At 37.4% G+C, this 20,047-nt stretch overlaps 1 pseudogene; it reads left to right on the forward strand.

Annotated features, from left to right (window-relative positions):
* Positions 1-7,209, forward strand: part of LOC105289666 — a 17,697-nt pseudogene extending 10,488 nt beyond the window's left edge.
* The last annotated feature ends 12,838 nt before the right edge of the window (positions 7,210-20,047 follow it).

Here is a 20,047-nt window from a genome sequence, read left to right on the forward strand (position 1 = left end):
TGCATAGGCTATACTGGAAATTAACTAAAGAAAGACTCATCCTCCTTTTTGCTTGTTCTAAGCAACAAATGTAACTGCCTGTACCTCCTAGCAACTCCCGTGCTTTGTAACCATCTGAGGACAAATTAACCAATCAGCCCATGCCAAATAAGTTCTATATAAAGAATGTTGCAACTGATCTCCCCGCCCAGATCTTCAGAGCACGAGCTCCTCTGGGACCACTGGCATATTAAACCTGAATCCTCCAACTCCCCGAGTGCCGCTTGGTTTCTCACCAGTCTGATTTTTCTGCAACATTTCTGGAGGCCTCAATAAGATTTCAACCATGCCGGCCATTTGAGCTGCCGGACCAGTGGCTCGGCCAGGCCGGGGAGGAGGGGCTCTGAGAGGAACAAGGGAGGAGCTCCACCTGACAGTATTCTAGATTCTCTTTCTGACCGGCACTCTGACTCTCCGGACAGCCGAGACCCCGATCGGACTCATAGGAGAGATGGACCAACTCACCAGGAATGGTCACAGGAGAAGGCAAGGCTCTGGAGCCTCAGCCCCCTAGTCATTTCCCCTCTCTGAACAGAAGAGGAGCTTGATCACCTCCTAGTCTTCAGTTAGAAGACATCAGGATCTTCCAAGGCGGGGAAGACATCAGGGTCTCCCCAGCAGGGGAGACGTCAGCGTCTCCTAAGCTGGGGAGACATCAGAGTCTTCCCAGTTGAGGAGACATCAGGGTCTTCCAAGGGGGTGAAGACATAGGTCAGGGTCTTCCAAAAGAGAGGAGACCATGTTTTAACCTGGTGTGTGAATGAGCGAATGAATGAGCAGCCTGCCCAGCTTGATCAGTCAGGTACGAATTTGTGGCTCCACGCTGGACACCCTTAAGGTCCTCTAAAAGCTATGGAGTGCGAGTGGGCTCATCTGCGGTTCAGTGGTGTACGGCATATGATCCAGGGCAGCATCGGACTAGCGTCCGATCGTAAGTCACATAGCTGAGTCCGTTACGGCTAAGCGTCACCTAAGTTCCTTCGGGACACAGCTAGATGAGCACTTAAGTGGTCTCCTTCCTAGTGGAGGCACCTATTCTTGTTTCTCTTTGTGTCACTGACACAGGGTGGGATACACAGGGCGGGGATGCAATTAACTACTGATTTGGCTTAAGAATTGTCTATCTTCAAATGGCCCTTTTGACATAGGGGCCCTCTGTTGAATTATTTTTTTGAAATTTTAAGGTCTATTTCCTCCTCCATTAGGAAGCTCCCTAAGACAAATATAGGGGGAGGTTCCTCTGAGAAAACTGTCTTAAACTGTATGTTGAAAAATTTTAAGAAAGGCTTCTCAGGGGATTACAGGGTCAAGTCGACTCCAGGAAAACTTCATACTCTTTGTGAGCTTAAGTGGCCCACCTACAGGATAGGATGGCCTTCACAAGGGACCCTGGATCTCCCCACTGTTAGATCTGTGTATCGAGTAGTGACAGGATCCCCTAGATACCCAGCCCAGTTTCCATACATAGATTCATGGTTGCAAGTCCTACTATAGTGCCCCCTTGGGCCCGGTTCTATGCAAATAGGCAGAGACAGAGTAAGGTACTCGTGGCCCAACCGACTCTGGGAAAGAACAAGGAATACAAAAGCTGTGAACTATAAGAAGCTTAGAATCATTACTCAAGAAAAAGATGAGAACCTGGCCAGCTTTTTGAGCCAGCTGGAAGAATCCTTTAGGAGGTATACTAATGTAGACCCCACTTCCGCTGCAGAGTTAGCTTTGTTAGGCCAGCATTTTATTAGTCAGTCAGCCCCTGATATCAGAAGCAAGCTTCACAGGCTGCAAATGGGACCACAGACTAATCAAAATCAATTACTATATATGGCCTTCATGGTCTATAACACTCGAGATCTTGAAGAGGAAAAAAGAGAACAGAATAAAAAAAAACAACAAGCCAGGATTATGGCTCTCACAATTAGCCAGGACCTTGGTACCCGACAAGCATCCCTTAGAGACCAGAGAATAAGGAGACATTGAGATCTTGCTTCAAATGCAAGAAAGTAGGACACTGGGCAAAGTACTATACCAAAAAGCCCCTGAGCCCCTGCTACACATGCAAAGAAACCAATACTAATCGCTGGCATTGGAGGGTTGACTCTCCATACTCCCAGAGAGGAGGGCAGACATCCAACACCCTAGTAGCCCAGGTCTGGGAACTATGTGACTGAAGAGACTTGGGGCCATCCTTGCTGCCCCGGCCCAGGAATGTGGTCATCACTACCAAGAAACCCTGGGTAACTCTGAATGTAATGGGTAAACAAATTTAATTTCTTTTAAATACAGGGAACCTATTCTGTTCTTTTAAATACAGAGAACCTATTCTGTTCTCCCTGAATTTGTAGGAAAACCCTCCTCACAAACTACAATTATCATAGGAGTAGAAGGTAAGGTCAACCATTTTACTCCACCACTGACCTGCCAATTTGAAGATTAGATCTTTCAGCAGAGTTTTTAGTAGTTCCAATCTGCCCAACTCCCTTGTTAAGATGACATATTTTAACTAAATTAGGAGCAATACTACAACTTGGGTGTAGACCCCCCAATCTTTTAATGCATTGACCAACAAGTTAATCTCATGGCTTGGTATAAAGGCAAGCTGGAGCTAGCCAGGTCTACTGTACCAGTTCAGCTTCTGTGCTCCTTTACCAAAACCCAAACTTATTAGCTGGCCCACTAATAGGAGCACCTTTCTAAAGATCTTGGTAATCATGAATTTTCTCCCCCTTCACCCTCAGACTCTAAGGGGAAATGAGTTCTCTTAAGACCCCATGTATTTCATCGCTCCCTGAGGAAACTAGATATGCACCTTAAAGAAAGTTACAAATGTTGATGATAGGGAAATATGATTATGTGCATGACCTCTGATCTATATTTGTCTGTGTTATATGTAACATGGTGGTTCAGTTAAGAATTCTAATTATGATAGAAAGGAAAATGTTTTTGGTAACAGAAGGTATAAAATATCAAGACTTATTTTGAAGTGAATTGAAGGAAAAGTGTTTGTCTTCTACTTGGTTATTTATGAATGAGTGAAAAAAGGCAAACTGAAGGAATTAGGAAAGCAGTAGAAGGTTTGTGAAGAGAATTCCTGGGAGGAAATTTTAGATGATTAAGCTACACAAGATTGGAAATTGAAATGCCAAAAGTAAGCTAATGCAAAATTAGAATTGTGTTTTAATGTTTCTTAGTCTATTGGTCTGCTACTGATGTTATGGAAAAGTTTTCTGAATAGAAAAAAAGAATTCCATACTTCATCAAAATAATTTCTGTGTTTTATGTTGCCTTAACCAGTTTTCTGAGGCTTTTAGAGAATATACTAACATTGGCTCAAAGTCTGACTGCCAGACACTCCTGGCTATACATTTTACAACTTGTTCTGTGCCCAATATTCAAAGGAAGCTCTGAAAGTTGGGGCCTATATCCAAACCTTACAGGCTGCCTTGATGCCAGGGGTCTTTAAAATGTCCAATAACTGGGACGGGGCAGAGAAGGAAGCAGAGTACAAAAAGGTGCAAATTTTAGCTGCCATAATACAGGGACCATCTCGAGGTGACTCTAGGCAATAAAAAACTTTGCAGGCTTAGAGGGCTTCAATCTCAGTTGAACATGATTGGCATCATCAGAACTGGGGCATCTTGCAAGCTCTAGTCCTAGAAAAATCTACCACGATAATAACAGTGGAGCCTCAGGTCACCCTCAGCATGGCAGAAAGGAAACACTGAATTTTTACTAGACGCTAGAGCTACTACCTATTCTGTCCTGACCCATCCCATGGGCCTCTCTCCAATGTTGACTGCACTCCACATAAGTGCAATCCATTAGAATTAATCGTAACCAACCCCCTGAACCCCCACTGGAAGTCTGGGGAAGTACTAACACTTGGCATTGATGGGATGGGGCTAAATCCCTATGTTCACTTTTGTATCAGAGGTCAAGTACTAGACTATCTGGCTTGAGCCTTCCAGGTTTATAAGTCCTTCTACAAGGAAGTAACTGAACCCCTACCCCCACTACTGCAATCAACTAAAAACTTATTTCTCAAAATGGATAAAGGAATAGCTCACTCCCTGAATGTCACTTCCTGTTATATATGTGGAGGAACTCTGATGGGGGATAGGTGGTCATGGGAAGATGCAGAATTAGTTCCCACCAAGACAATGTCAAATATAACGGCCCCACGCATCTCTGATGATAGTCAATGGATTTTAAAACATATTATCATAGGACAATACTACCTGGCTCGGGGTGGAGGAAATCTCACAGAGCTAGTCAGAAACTTAATTTGCCTTGGCCTACAGTATTATAATGCCACCTTCAAACAAAGCGTGTGGTGGGGAAACAAAACAGAGAGAAATCTGTTAGCCAGATTCCCAGAGCTAACTGAAGCCTGGCAGGACCCAAACAGGGTCCAAGACTGGATAGCCCCACATGAGCTTTACTGGATTTGTGGAAACAAGGCCACATCTGCTGCCCCAGAAATTGGGAGGGGAACTGTATAATTGGTATGATAAGGCCATCCTTCCTCTTACCTCTGAAAACAGGGGAACTGCTTGGTTACCTAGCCTCCCAACCCTTACAACGGGTAAAAAGAGAACTCCAAATAGGGGACTGGAAGGATGATGAGTGGCCCCCAGAGTGAATAACCAATACAATGGGCCTGCCACTTGGGCAGAAGATGGATCTTGGTGATACCATACCCCCATTTACATGTTAAACCAGATTATCTGACAGCAGGCAGTCTTAGAAATCATTACCAAAGAGATTGGGAGAGCCCTGACCCTCCTTGCACATCAATAGACTCAGATGAGAAATGCCATCTACTAAAACAATTTGGCACTAGACTATCTATTATCAGCAAGAGGAGACATATGTGAAAAATTTAGTCTCACCAACTGTTGCCTACAGATAGATGACCAGGACCAGGCAGTTGAGGACCTTGTCAAGAAGAGGACGAAACTGGCACATGTGCCTGTGCAAGTATGGCATGGATGGAACCCCAGTAGCCTTTTGGGGGGATGGTTTTCAGCTTTTGGTGTGTTTAAAACCTTAATAGGAGCAGTTTTACTACTCCTAGGAATCTGCCTGATAGGGCTGGGTCTGCTGCCCCTGCTAATAAAAAGCTTAAAAAGCATGGTGGAAGCCGCAGTACAGCAGTGAGCTGCAGCCCACGTATACTTTAACCACCACTATCAAGGGATCCCCCAGGATGGTTTAGATGGAGAATGTGAGACTCCAGCGTAAAAAACAAACAAACAAACAAAACAAAATGTCTAGAGCCTCAAAAGGGGGAATAAGAGTGGAGAGGAGGCATCTGAAAAATGCAAAGGGAAGGGCTTGTAGAAATGATCGACTCACTCAGTTATAGATTAACCACAACCTATAGATCTCTTAATGGCCTTCTGGAAACTCTTGCCACACCGGCAAGACAAACGATCTGTAAATAGATAGGACCAGTGGTCTGGGAATTCCTTCCTCCTTGCAGCCCCCACCCTAAACTCAGGAAGGATAAGGAAAATTTCTATTATAACACCAGCAAAAAAATGCATAGCATAACATTTACTCAGTGTACTAACCAATGTTTTAAAATCTCAGATAATATGACCTTGAACTTCAGCTCCACTACTTCTGTAAGTTATGCAAATGTACATGTTAAATTACCTGCTGGTGGTTTCTTATTTATGGGACAACTATTTATTCTTATGTTCCCACTAACAGTACTGGGGGACTTTGTTCCCTGGGAAGACTAACTGTATTTGTGCCTCAAAAGTCTTCAACTAGGCACTGCAAGGCATTCACCCTTACAGGATATAATATGGGACATCTCTTGCAAGTTCTTAATTTCTTTTTTTAGTATACTTAGTTAAGTTTTCTTCCCTCTTTTCTTTGGGAAAAAGGCCCTTTCCCCCAAAATTCAGATAATGACCCTGAAACTGGTAACTCAAGACCATCATGAAGGAATGTCCCTAGGCCAGGCAGGGTCCTTCGAGTCTGAGAGGGGAGGAGACTTTAGACCAAAGGTCTTTTTACTCTTTAAAAAATATATTAACCAAGACTGTTTACCTTTACTTGTTTAATAGGCAAATCAATAATAGAAATGGATAGATATATGATTTAAATAACAGTTCTTATCTTCTCTTCCTTGTCTGGGAACTGAGGCGGCACTTCAGCAGGAAACCCAAGACCCTGCCCTAATTAAGGCAGAAAAGGAAAGAGGTCCATAAAACTCTAATAGGCAGGGACTATGACTATTCTCAGCAGGAAGCAGATACGGAAGAAGAGACCTCCCGTCCCTCAACATCCATATAATAACAAGGGGGTTCATGGCTCTTAGAAAATAATTAGGCAGGGAAATTAATTAGGGGGGTTTCTGAGTCTGCCTGCAAAGACACTGAGGTCATCCTAGTTATGTAATAAATCTTTTCATAACCTCTTTTTGTAAGAAATATTTTTTGAGGTATAACTTACATATAATATTATATTTCTTTCAGGTGTACGGCATAATTATTTGTATATGTTGTAATGATCACCAGAATACATGCCTCCAACTATACCCTGGCCAGAAAAAAAAGGAGGATCTGTACCGGAAATGGATCCAGAGACCAATCCTTACAAAGTGCTGTTATGTGAAGCCCATGGAGGACGTTCCTTTCAGGAACATCTTGGGTCTGGTTTGCCTCAACCAGTACCTTGTGAGACCAGCGTCGTTACCACCTTCGAGAACGACCATGCCCAAACCGTGCAGATGATGAAGTTCAGCGTGAGCTCTGTCATCAGAGTCACCTCGGAGTCCAAGAACCTTGCTGACCTTTCCAAGCTGATGGAGGGTCTTAAAATGGCTGATCAAGTTGGCCCCATAATAAAGAGCATCATGGAGAAGCTGGGGAATCATATCATCTCAAGAGCTAGGGAGTTTCACCTAGAGATCTGCCTGGAAGACTTGGTGGAGGATCATGCCTGCATTCCTATAAAAAAATCTGACCCAGTGGCTTCATACAGTGAGACCACTAGTAAAGAGTTCAATGTGTTTTGACTGTCCAGGTCTCCAACAAGCACAATTTGCTCTATGTGAAGGTGTGGCCCTTCCTCGACTTCCTGGTCTAGGACATCCTCAAGGTGTCTGCTGCCCTGGAGTTCAGGCTGCAGGCCTGCTATCTGGGAGTGAAGTACTAGAGGGACGAGGCCGTGGCCCACCAGATCTGATGCCTAGGCCCCAAGGCACCTACTGCAACATCGACCAACATCACCGAGAGCATACCTCTGGGAGCTCAAGGACAACATAATTGCAAGCTTTCAGAAGGTCACCAAAATGAGGTACGTGTGAGAAAAACGTGCGTAACATGCACCTTGAAGTCCACAGTATGTCACTGCACATAGAAGTCATCCAGCATGGGACAGCAAGTCATCCTGTTCCTACGCTGCTTCTACACCCCCGTACTGATCACTGTGTCCTATCTCAGGCAACTTGTTTACCTTGTGAAGATCCAGGGTCTGGAACAAGTGGGTGGTGGTATCTGTGGTGTCTTGAACAGGAAGCAGAGCCACGTCTTTGAGGAGACCCAGGTGGCCGGGAACCCCTTGTTTGTTATAAAAGCTTGCTTGGCTGACAGTGAGCCTTTTGGCTTTGCTGCTGACCTGAGCTCTCACACCAGTATCCAGGCCTTCCTCCAGGGCATGTCTGACTGCTGGCAGATCCTGTTTGGAGACTCCGAGAACACCAGCCACCTCAGCCAGTTGATGTCTAAGACCCACAAGCACAAATGCCTGAAGGCATCATAGCCCTTGACAACTTCCTGGATAAACTGTAAGTGGGTCACCTGGCAGCACCTACTGCCCATGGTGGGACACTGAGCTGTACCAGTACCCAGCAGATGATCAATCACAAGAACAAGACTTGGCATTGTCAAACCTTGGGACTGTCCAGGCACAAAGATGCTCTGCTTGACAGGTTTCTGGGGCTCACTTTGCCATCACTCAACATTAACACTTAATGCAGTTTCTTTTGGTATTTAAGATTTCAGAGGCAATAGAAATGCCCTTACAGTACTTACTTAGCTTGTAGGTGTGGGAGAGGGGATGCTACACCCAACACATTTTTTTTTTTAATTATTCAGCAGGAAACTCAAATGTCTCTCAAAATTTAAAATAAACAATTAAGAGGTTTATTTGGGTAAATGGCCTCTAGCAGATTTTCCCTCAGAATGTGGGGAGACAGTGGGTAGACATTCCCTTTGGACAGAAACTAGAAAGCAGGAAATTGCGTGTGGTATCACCATGAGCACTATAAGCTGTATTAGTGTCGTTGTAATAATAAATCTGATATGGTGATAACTGTGGGAAAAAAAACATCCTCTTAATTGAGTGTGGCATGATCAGTCTTAATATTGTAACCCAAATTTAGGTGTGTGTGTGGAACAGTCCATCCCACATCTGTAGGGTAAATAAAACAACTGGCACTGAGAGGAGGATGGCCAGACAATGAGCACAGTTAAGAGGTGGGCAAGTGGGGGCGGGGCTTTAATGCTTTAGCCTGCTAACTGGCTTTCTTTTGTTTCTGCTGGCAAGCATATGCTTTTGAGCCTGCTGCCTGCTGGCTAGTTTGTGCTTTAAGCTGTGGTGCTTTGTGCCTCATTTGCTCAGCCCTCCAAAGTCTCTCTTATAGATTTAACCAACCTAAGTTGGATTTTTTGACAATTGACATTTAGGAACAGTAGTATGGAATTAGGGGCCTCCTTAAAATAGCTGTAATTCATATGCTGTGGCCGGAAGCTATTTGTGTGTCTCAGGGTGAATCATGTGTCTTGATTCTAACATAAGCCATAACTGACACTAGGCTCAAAGGAATGACTCTTATTTGTGACTACTGATTATATATCTCAACCTGGCACTTGCCCCCATCTTATTGAGTGCTTAAGGGAAAGACTGATATCCTGTGCAGTGTACAGGCCCATGAATGGTTGCTCATGTAGAGAAAGAGTAGTCACTTAGTATTATGCTGAGAGCCACACTCTTAGAACAAATGACTCACTATAACTATTAATAATGACTTCATCTGTGTTGCAAAAAAATCCTTTTACTGGGTAGATAGGGAAAATACCTGTGGTACACTCATGACAAAGCTAAGGGGCTTTTTGAACCCGATTTCAGTCAAGGGTCTTTAAACCCAATAAAGCTACTATTGCCATTGGAGAGGCCCTGTGATACTAATCTGTGACTTTCTGAAAGAAGAAACTTATAAACATGAGCAGGATATAGAGGACTCCCTTGAAGTATATCCAGTAAGGCCCCCAAAACAAACAAAAAACTGAAACAGAGGTCCCCAATTTACTATATCATAAATCCAAACTATTGGAAATCTAAAATTTTCTAAAAGAATTTCTACAACAAATAGATAAGAGAGCTAATTAAATTTTATGCCTCCACAACATAGGCTCTGAATTAACTTTAACATCCACTTGCATGCACCAATTGGGAACATTTCATGGCTTTTATTAATACTGAAGCTCAAGTATCAGTTATCCCTGGGGATCCCACTAAATTTAAATAAGATATTTCTTTATTCTTAGAGAAGTTATAAAACATGAAATAGAGGGAAAAAAGGTATATTTCACCTTAACCATCATAATTATCATGTTGCTTAATTCCCTATGTTCAGAGTACCTATTATCCCCAAATATCCCAGAGTATGCATGAGCATTCTGAATCAATCAATAATAAATTAAAATTAAATGAAGTTTTTGGCACTCACATCAGATTTATGAAATGGGACCCTATCAACCTTACTTCTCAGTGTCCTACATTTGGGCTTTAGAAACAAGTGAATGAGTGATGTCTTGAGCATTCTTCATTTTGTTTCATCTTTCCTATTTGTCTTCACTGACAAACTCAATATGGCAAAAGAGGAAGCGTGAAAATAGGCCATGAATGGAAGGACAGGTGGATGAGCTAAAAAATAGCCATGTCTTCAGTGAGTGGAATCATCCTTCAGTTAGCACCATCATTTCAACCATGGAGAACATCATCTTTACTCTTTTAGTAATAGTTTGAAGAGGTTTAGATTTGAACGAGGCATAGATTTGGTGAGAATATTTGAGTTGGCTGGTAGGATCAGCTATAAATAAGAAGAAGAGGAGGATGCAAATTTCCAGGAATATCAGGGCAGGAAAGGATTTATTGTTTGAATTTATCTGTACAAAGGATAATTCCTGAATGAGGGGCCTTAGGCTATTCTAACATTCCTCTTTCTGCCTAAAGGCATATTGTAGCATTTGGGGAAGGTTATGTTTTTGTTCGGCTGTCCCAACTATCATCAGTCTCTCCTTATTCTAAACCATTTGAGACTCAACTTGATGAATTTAAAGTGAAAACATTTACTTAAAAAAAAAAAATACTGTGATAAAAGGTAACTACAAAAGATAGCTGCCAATAGAATATGATTGAAGTAAGTTATCTGCTTTAAATAAAATAGCACATTTTCGTGTAATAGTTTGTCTGTTTTAAAATTCTGAGAATTAAGATATTAAATGATACTTCTTGAGTCACGTTTTTTGATTCAATAGGTAGTAAATAGTTTATTTTTTTGAAAAACATGCTTTTAATTTTGCAAATAATGTTTCTTAAATAGAAAATCTTATGAATTTTGTTTTTGTGTTCTTAATAGAACATACAGATATAGACATGATTTGGTTGTCAGTTACTCAAAAGTATTTAGTGTCTACTATATTTCTATGCCAACGAAAAATAAAGAAAGAAAGAAAGAAAGAAAGAAAGGTATGTGAAGATAGATGGAGAGGAATACATAAGAAAATAAAAATAAATAGATAAATATAAGGCTGGAGTATGCCTCAAAGTACTTTTAAACTATATCCCTGTCTCTGGATATGCTGGATATACACATATAGTAAATTGTGTACCTTTCTTATAAGCATTATATTTTAATAAAATTGATGACTTATTATCTGTATTTGTCATAAGACCGTGAATATATTAAAGAAAAAGTACTATTGATTTTTCCTTTCTGTATCTCTAATGTCAATCTTGTTTCTGAGAAATGATGAAATCAGTAAAATTTTGATGTTTAGTTAATATAAGCCAATAAGGAAATAAGAGCCTATAAAATAAATACACATAGAAGAGTGTAAAAAAGAGGAAATAAAAATAGTTTACATAGCTTTTTGTTTTAAAACCACTAAAATCATTTTTTTTTTTTTTGATAAGGTATAAATATTTTCTCTAGATCATCTTGAGTTAGAGAAATCTCAGTCCCTTCAGAGGTGAGATTTCATCTTTGAATAGGTGTTGAGGGACAACTGGTAGTTAGGGAAAAATAAGATTACCTAATACCCATAATTTCAGCACAGAGTGTCATATGGTTGGAAAATATTTCATCTGAAGATACTGACTCCACCTTCCAAGGAATAACAGGGTGTTTTTGTGAATGGAAACATTTTATAAGACACTTGCTTACAGATATAAAATAGGACATTACCAATTGATCTGGCATTGAAACAATCTGAAGCTTCATCTTTACATTGGACTTTACATCTTGAGCCCAGGTATCATTAAAGAAACAACTTTAAAATTCCTGAAGTAGGTCCTCCCATGAATATCTTGCAATCTAAAGTTTATCCTGTTTTCTTTCTTTATTGTTGTTTACAAAATGCATTGTCATTTCTCTCAGTTTTTTTCATTGAAATGTTTAAATCAATGACACTTGCCTTTACTTCATCTCTAAATATAATTAGTCTCCAGGACCTAACAATTCTTCTCTTTCAATAGTTGGCGCTCACTCACTATCTTTTGTTTCTACCCTATTTTGCGGCAGCATCAACTATAACTAGACTCAGGCACTTAGAATAGTATTTCTCATAATTAATTATGCATATAAATAAATATGAATATCTAGATAACATGCAGATTTTAATTTAGCAGTTCCAAGATAGGTCCTGAAATTCTTAATTTCTAAGAAGCCTGATTTGTTGGTTCTGCTGATCTGGAGGCACATGTTGAGAAGTAAAGCTTATAGGTCTTACCAATCTCCCCACCACTGCCACTCATATGTCACTACAAAATAAATAAATAAATGGATAGATTAGATGATTGAAAGATAGATATAAATAGATAAATGATAGATAGATAGATACATACATACATACATATATACATAGATACATATGCCAATCCATGAAATAAGTGTAAGGTCATAAAATAAAACTCTGATTTTTCTCATATTTATAAATGTATTTTCTTGGAAATTACAGAATTATTATGTCCATTGAGCAATTCATCTCATTATTATTTCATGTGTCTCTTTGTAAGAACATCCTTTTTGGTATTCTTTACCTGTTTCCACAAAACCTTCCTAAAATCTGTGTGAACCAGGATCACAAAAATGAACATGAATCAAATTCTAAAGCTAATAAACATAGAACAAATTTTTGTGGCAAACCAGTTAGGCTGATAATTAAAGCTCTCCATCAATTGACTCTATCTAGCCTAACTTGTATTACCTTATTTTCTAACTTGAGCATTTTCTTTCATCTAAATTGGTCTCCAAACTACTAAAAAGATTGAAAACTTGTTGCATGCTCATTTATTCAATCATTCATGTATCAGTAATATTCGTTAGGTGTTATTTTAGGCTCTTGGTGCGCATGACAGATATAGTTCTTATTCCCATGAAATTTAAAGTTCAGTGGGAGAACCAAAATATCTTTTAAAATATACAGATAAATTACTAATTGTGATTATTTTTTTTTTAGAATTTAGTGAGACTTTAAGTGAGTAGAAGCAAAGAACATACTGGCTGATGAACATTACGCAAAGAATGTCTTTATTCTAAGACTTTAATCATCTTCTGTTTATTGCCTAGAATGTTCTTTGCTCTTCTGTGCTAATTCTTCTCATCCTACAAATTCCATCACCTGGAACCTATTATAGAGCTAATATTTATTAAACGCTTATAATTTTGCTAACACAGTGGGAAGTGTTTCACATACAGCATCTAGTTTATTTCTTAGCTTTATTATAAAGAGTGGCTTTATTATATTCTTTGTAAGAAAGTGATGGCAAAGACCAATTGAGTAAATTATCTAAGGTTACATGTGGTAGGGTCAGTTTGTGAGTCCATGATGTTTGATCCAAAGATAGTTTAACCACAAAACAATACTCTTTTAAAACAAGTTTTATTCCATTAACCTCTGCTCTATTCATTTTAAAATTCAACTGGGACTCTGGGGTTCTTAGTTTCTCAGACATTTGTTGATATACGTGGCCCAGTGCAACTCACAATCTCATCATTCTGTCATGTAGACAGAGAGAAAGGTATTCTGACCGACAACTTTGGTTAGTATAGAGCTAGGTCCACAGAATGCATCCAGTTAATATTTAGGGGTAAAAGTCTCAGTGATTAAATTTCAAATTAATCTGTGTTTCAGCTTTACTATGACCATCTAGAGGCACAGTTTCCCTGAGTCACATCAGACGAGGCTAGACAAAGAAGGAAGCAAATATTTGTTCTATATGTACCAAAATCCAGAGTGTTGTTCCAAGAACCCTATAGCTCCTCCCGATGAAGGAAAGAAAAACCCAAGAGCAAATGGATCTTCATTTAATATAAATATCTAAGAGTGCTCAGCTTAGGAATCAATAGAAATCAGAATACTAATAATCATGCTCATGTATTCAATAATAATGCCAATTAATTACATTCTCATTTATGAATATGGATAATAGTTTTAAGGTTGAAGCTTGTTAAAAAATATGTGATTTTGGTAAAATTCTCTGTGCCTCATTTGGATATCAGTATCAAGGGACACTCTATTGTATATGTTAACTGTTTCTTAAATAAAAGAGCTCTTGCACATTAAAAATGATATTTATGAGAGTAATAAAAATTATTTAACCTTGAGTCAGTAATATCTGGAGACTCCTGAATTGCGATTTTTCTTCAATTCTTGAAATGGCTTACAAGCAAGGGAGCTTAATTAACAGAAACACATGGCATAAATTTTCTTATGTACTATCATTGATATTCAGTGAACATAAGGAGAAAAATCCATAGTTTGTTCAAACTCATGGTTCTCTGAACTAAGATGATAGTAATTTATATCAGGTGAGGAATAATTAAAAGATGTTTTAACATTCTGTCTCTAGAATGGCTTTTTCATTAAAATAGAAATGTCCTGAGAATTGGATCTGTCTATTAATACATAGTTACATAAAAATTGCTTTATTTTTAGTGTATGTTTTGTGGATGATATTCTTCTGGTCTTTTGAATTTCTTTCATCTTTTATATATGTGTATTTACTCACTCAGTTTTCCTCTTATAACTTTTAAAATGTAGATTCTTTAACTTTAAATATCAGGGTAACTGTATCATAGTCTTCCATGAAGAAAAATAGAACTAAATACTGTTTTAGCCATTAGAATTTGTGATAGTGTTCATTATATTAAGTAACACATCCTGAAATTTGTGTTCTTTGCAAGGTAATAGGGTCACAGTACCATTTTTACAGCTCTCAGCCATTAAACTGACTTACTGCATCTATAATACATGACAGTCTAAAGAACTGGACACACATACATACCTGAATGGTTGCTATTGTCTCTGTGCACTTCTGGCCTGAGATAGACTTTCTAGGGCTTTTTTAGCTGACTATTTGAATGACAAATATGGCTTTCTTTATATGGTCACTGTATCATCTATTCTTTCTTGAAAAGTTGCATTTATATATAACTTTTCTAAATCTATCCTGCCTTGGTTAGCTTTCTTTCTGTCCTCTTTGTGTTGTACTCTTTCCCCTCTATCTAGAGAAACAAGGTCAAGGCCTGTTCTTGGATGCCTGTTCATTAACAGCTCTGCAGGTGATGTTCCTAGAGAGGTCTGATGCATTGTGTGATGTTCTCACACAAACTATGTTAATTTTTGATCAGTGATTATGAGTTTTAATTGTGTTTAGGTAACTGGAGGTTTGTTAACTAGGTCTCACTTTGAAATGCTAAATTGGAACAATGAATCTTAAAACCAAGGAATCCCCCAACTTCTTGTGCTTTATTTTTGTATATTAATTACTGAAGAGAAAAAACTGGTAGAATGATGAGTTTGTTTATGCAAGGCTGCATATGTGAATATGACTATGACTCTGTAAGTTCTTTTTTCATTGACATGACTTTTTGTTGTTGTTGTTCTGCAAACACAACCTTTAAAAAAAGAGTCTCAAGAGGAATGGAGAGGGAGAGGAATGAGTATATATATCTTGTCCGAGTTTGCTTAGGTAATATGATGCAGAATTTGGATTCAAACTCATGAAATCTGACTCCCAAGTCACCATTCAAGTGGGACTGCTCAAGAAACTCTGGATCTTCTGTTTGATATAAATACAGGTCATTGCTATTTCTTTATTTTAACTTAAATGTTTTCATTTTGTTTCCAATATTCAGAGTTTTTGCACCGAAGTTCTTGGCTGCTTATCTCTTTTTTAATAGTATTTTTAAAATTTCTTCTTTTTTCCATTACTGACAATTTGATCCCTTTGCTTTCACAGTTATGTACAGCAAAACACCTCCTTTGCCTCTTCAAGTCCTCTCATGTAGTCTTCTTTTGTGCTCACTGGAAGAGGATGAAAGAAAATATATTGCTTTTTCTTGACATAAAATATGTCTTTCTTCATTTCTTTCTCACTCTATCCTATTACTTTTCTTAGAAGAATTGTTGAATTCACTGATATATAGTACATAATTACATGTGAAATGGTTTGAGAATTAGTGACTTAATTAATGTAGCTCAGAAAAATTCTTTAGTGGGATTTTACTATAATTTCTTTTTTTTTAACTAGATATTATTTTTATCTCTGAAGTTTATTTAACCACTTAAAATGCTAATGCTTTAGTTTTTTTTTTAATATGACATGCATATGATAATATAAACAGTAAAATTTCAATAAGGTATATAGTGAACAAGTCACCTTTCAACCCCTGTTTTTCACCTAACCAGTGATTTAAATTGTTTTCATGACAAGTAGTAATATCTATCTTTTGCAATCTCTTAAAAATATTTTTTTCTCTTCCCAAACTAAATAAGGAATTTTTGAGGTAATATTTGTTTTCAATAAGGTATGTAGTTTGATCAGAAGAGAATTTCATCAGATATCAGCATAGCTCCTTTATAAGATCATTTTTCTTCAAAATCTAACACACTAAAATTTGTAAACAGTAATGGTTAAGTTTAATTGTATAAACTAATGGTTTTGTTTCTTTAAGGAAAGCTGGACTGAGATATTAGGGTTTATATCTAATTTCAGAGTTGTAGTCAGTAGAAAATAACTAAATAAGTTTAAAGGAATGGGTCAGCCGGTCAGGTCTGGAAAAGTGATAATTTATCCACAGATTTTACCAAGCAGGTTGCCAATATTCAAGTCCATTAGGTGAGATAATAGAGACTTTGGAGCTACAATGTAAAATACTTAAGTACATATGAGTTATGTAAAGATTCTGATTTCTTAGTCTCAGGAGTTGAAAAGATTTCAGGAGAATGAAATTGGTCAAAATCTAGTGATTTTAGTTTAGAAGTAAGAAGTAAAGGATCATTGGTCAAAATCTAGTGATTTTAGTTTAGAAGTAAGAAGTAAAGGATCCTACTGTGGCATCTGGGAAATATTAACTGGATGGTAAGAAATTGGAATATTTAGAAACAGCGTATTTCAAGAGTTGTCTTTCCCTCAGATGGTAGTTTGCTAAGGCCAGTATTCTTACTACCTGTGTTGTTATCCAGGCTTAATGCACTCTGATGGGCCCAGGCTTTAGCTTGGTGTAAGGGGAGGATTCATCTTAAGAAAGATCCAAAGATCCAAAGATTCAAAACCGTATCCAAAAATTCGGTTTCTTACAGACCATTTTGGCTTCTCTTTCTACATGACCTTGAAGTAGGTCTTTGAGAGATGCAAGGGCTAGATTAGGCTTCACATATGGTGACAGCAGTCTCATTAAGGCACTCTTTTGTATTGGCTAACATTAGAAATTCGGGCTGTTATTGTATGGACTACTATGAAAATCAAAAAGGAACCTTAAGGAAAATGAGAGTCTAACCTACTTATTGTCAGTATTATTTTGCAGAGCTCTTTATTCTGAAAATAAATTCAAGTCAGCATAGTAAAGCCCAGCCATTCACAAGCATGGTCCTAGATGCTGAAGGAATATAAAAAAGAAAAGACACAGTTCTTATCCCCAGGTTTTTAAAAATTTGGATCTTTCTTTGTTTTTGATACCTCCTTGATTGAATTTTGACCATAAGTTTATGACCCTGTTTAAAAAAGAAAAGGAAAGATGAAAGGAGGGAGGGAAAGTAAAGGAATGAAACCAACTAAGAGATATATTCATTACAGACCTGAAAGTTGGCTGTGCATGCAGAAAAGACAGTTAATATAATCTACATCTGTTTAACTTTGTGCATAGCGTATAGAATAGAACTCTCTGGATATTTAGTGGTGAATTTAATAAGAATGTATTATTTTCTTGCACAATAAAGTTTTAATAACTTAGGAGAATGTATTGGTAATTTAGAGAAGTAGCAATTCTCATTAAAATCTGTTTTTAATAGGCTTATTATGTACTTGAAATGATATGATAGATTATTATCTTCAGTAGTATTATTTTAAGAATTATATATGACCAAAATATCAGTAAGGCTTATTCTCTGAGACCGTAGGAAAACCAAATCAATATTCCCATCTCTACATCATATTGATCATTCATTTGATTTAGGGAGAAAGAAGACAAATATGTTAGTGAAAGAGAGACAAATGAGTATTGTGCCTAGCCAATTCCTGACTCATTTACAAAGGAAGCTAATGTAATTCTCTTACTCATTTATGGGAAATATGATAGATCTGATTATATAATTTATGTCTCTACTCAGTCTTTGTGCACCCCACTTCCTTTCTCTTCATTTTTTGCTCATGTATTTGGCAGTCATTGCACTTTTTGGAGATTTTTTTTAGGATGTTACTATTAATCTTTCACCTCAACTAAACAGCATACCTATGAAGATCCCATTTTTACCCTTAATATATGAAAATTACTGGAGAGATAATATAAGGAAAAAAATTAAGCATTCACCCACATATGTCACTAGTTTTAACATTTTACTTAAAATTGCATAATTGAAACCTATTGCTATATTTTGCTGCATAGTGTTAAAAATAGCAAATTGATTGCTTTAAATGGATTTTTCCTTATCTTGGAGTTTTGTGCAATAAATTATTTTAAGTAATGTTAATTTGGACTGGAAGTGTAAATTATAGTTTTCTAAGTTAGACACATTTTAAAACTTTTGTTTTAAATTCCAGGATCCATGCATAATATTCTGAAATTTATGGTATTACTTTGGTAATACACACACACACACACACACACACACACACACACACACACCTCTTCAAACTTTATACACATCAAATTAATATTTGTCTCAATTGGTCCAAAATATATAGATTAAATTTCTTTAAAATACATTTATATTTAAAATTTAAGGTGAGTAATGCTTATCTTGAATGTATCTTGAGGTTTGCTTAATTCAAACATTTAAATTATCTTATCCAACTGAACTTAGTGCTTATAACTAGGAAAGAATATGCAGGTATAAATCCTAAAATCATTGAAATAAATGCATAGTTAACACAAATGCCTTAGAAACTTACATGAAATATAATTTATATTTTTGCTGAAGGCAGTGCTTGTCAAACTTTATTGTACAATATGAATTGCCTGGATAATTTGATAAAAGCAGAATCTAATCCAGAATCTGTGAGGTAAGATCTGAGACTCTGAATTTCTAGGAGCTCCCAAGTGATGGTGCCACTGATGTTCCATGAACCATGTTTTGACTAGCAAAAATCTGGTTCACAGACCACATGAAAAAGTTCTGCTTGGTTACTTGGCTTAAAACCTCAAGATGGATGTTTTTTTGCATGATCTTACATATGCATTATACTTTAAATCCTCTCTTCTGGAATGCCATTCAGACACTTCTAGATGTGACATCCTCTGAAGACCTACACACTTGGAGATAGCTAACCTCCCTGTACCGCTACTTAGCTACCTTGTCTTTGGCCTTGAAAAATATAGAGTTAATCTGATGCAGAGTTTTGGACTTAGAAAGCAGTAGCTAATGTAATTAAAATTGTTGTCAGCCATGGGCAGAGATTTCAACTTCAACTAACTATATTTAAGCAAGTGTAAACATGGAGTCATGGTCGTGATTCCAACCAAATTAGAAGTAGAATTTAACAGTATCTCAACAGGACTAAACTTAACAGAGAATATGGAGAATTTGCTTTGACAGAGCAAGGTTTGGAATTTTATGTTTTTTTGTTTATTACAATCATAATTATTCTTATATCACACAGAGAAATAATTTCCATAGCTATGTTAAATATAAACTTATAATTAATATGTAGGATTTTTACATTTTCTGATTTGTAATTTGATTTCCTAATGAAAAGTCCAAATGTGCAGGGATCTTCATATAAAGATTCTTTGTAAGAATGGTGAAAATTTTTCTCTACAATACCTAACAAAAAGACAATGTATTCAATACATTTCATTTAGTTTAGGTGATAGATTTACATTTGTTGATTTGATCAGTTTAATCAAGACAAACTTAGGCCTTTCACCAGAATTCACAAATCTGTACTATAAATCAGGCATCCCACATATTGCATAAGTAAAGACTAATCAAACTTATGCTTTATGAGAAATATTTAGTATATGAGCATAAGTAGTATAACTTTGGACTATAGTTAGGTTTCACCCAAGAATTCAGAAATTAGTGAAGTACAACAGCTCTTTGAGAGAGTAACTGTGAAATAAACACAATAGAGCAGAGTAGAAATATGCAGGTCATCGGAAGGGGAAGAATATTTTCCAGGCCTATGCAACTTAATTGTTACTTGAGTAAATATATTAACATAGCTGATGAAAGAATGTGGAGTTGATCAGTGATAAATTTTAGAT

The sequence above is a fragment of the Pteropus vampyrus genome, unplaced genomic scaffold (genome assembly GCF_000151845.1).
Source record: "Pteropus vampyrus isolate Shadow unplaced genomic scaffold, Pvam_2.0 Scaffold26, whole genome shotgun sequence".
NCBI classification, from domain to species: domain Eukaryota; kingdom Metazoa; phylum Chordata; class Mammalia; order Chiroptera; family Pteropodidae; genus Pteropus; species Pteropus vampyrus.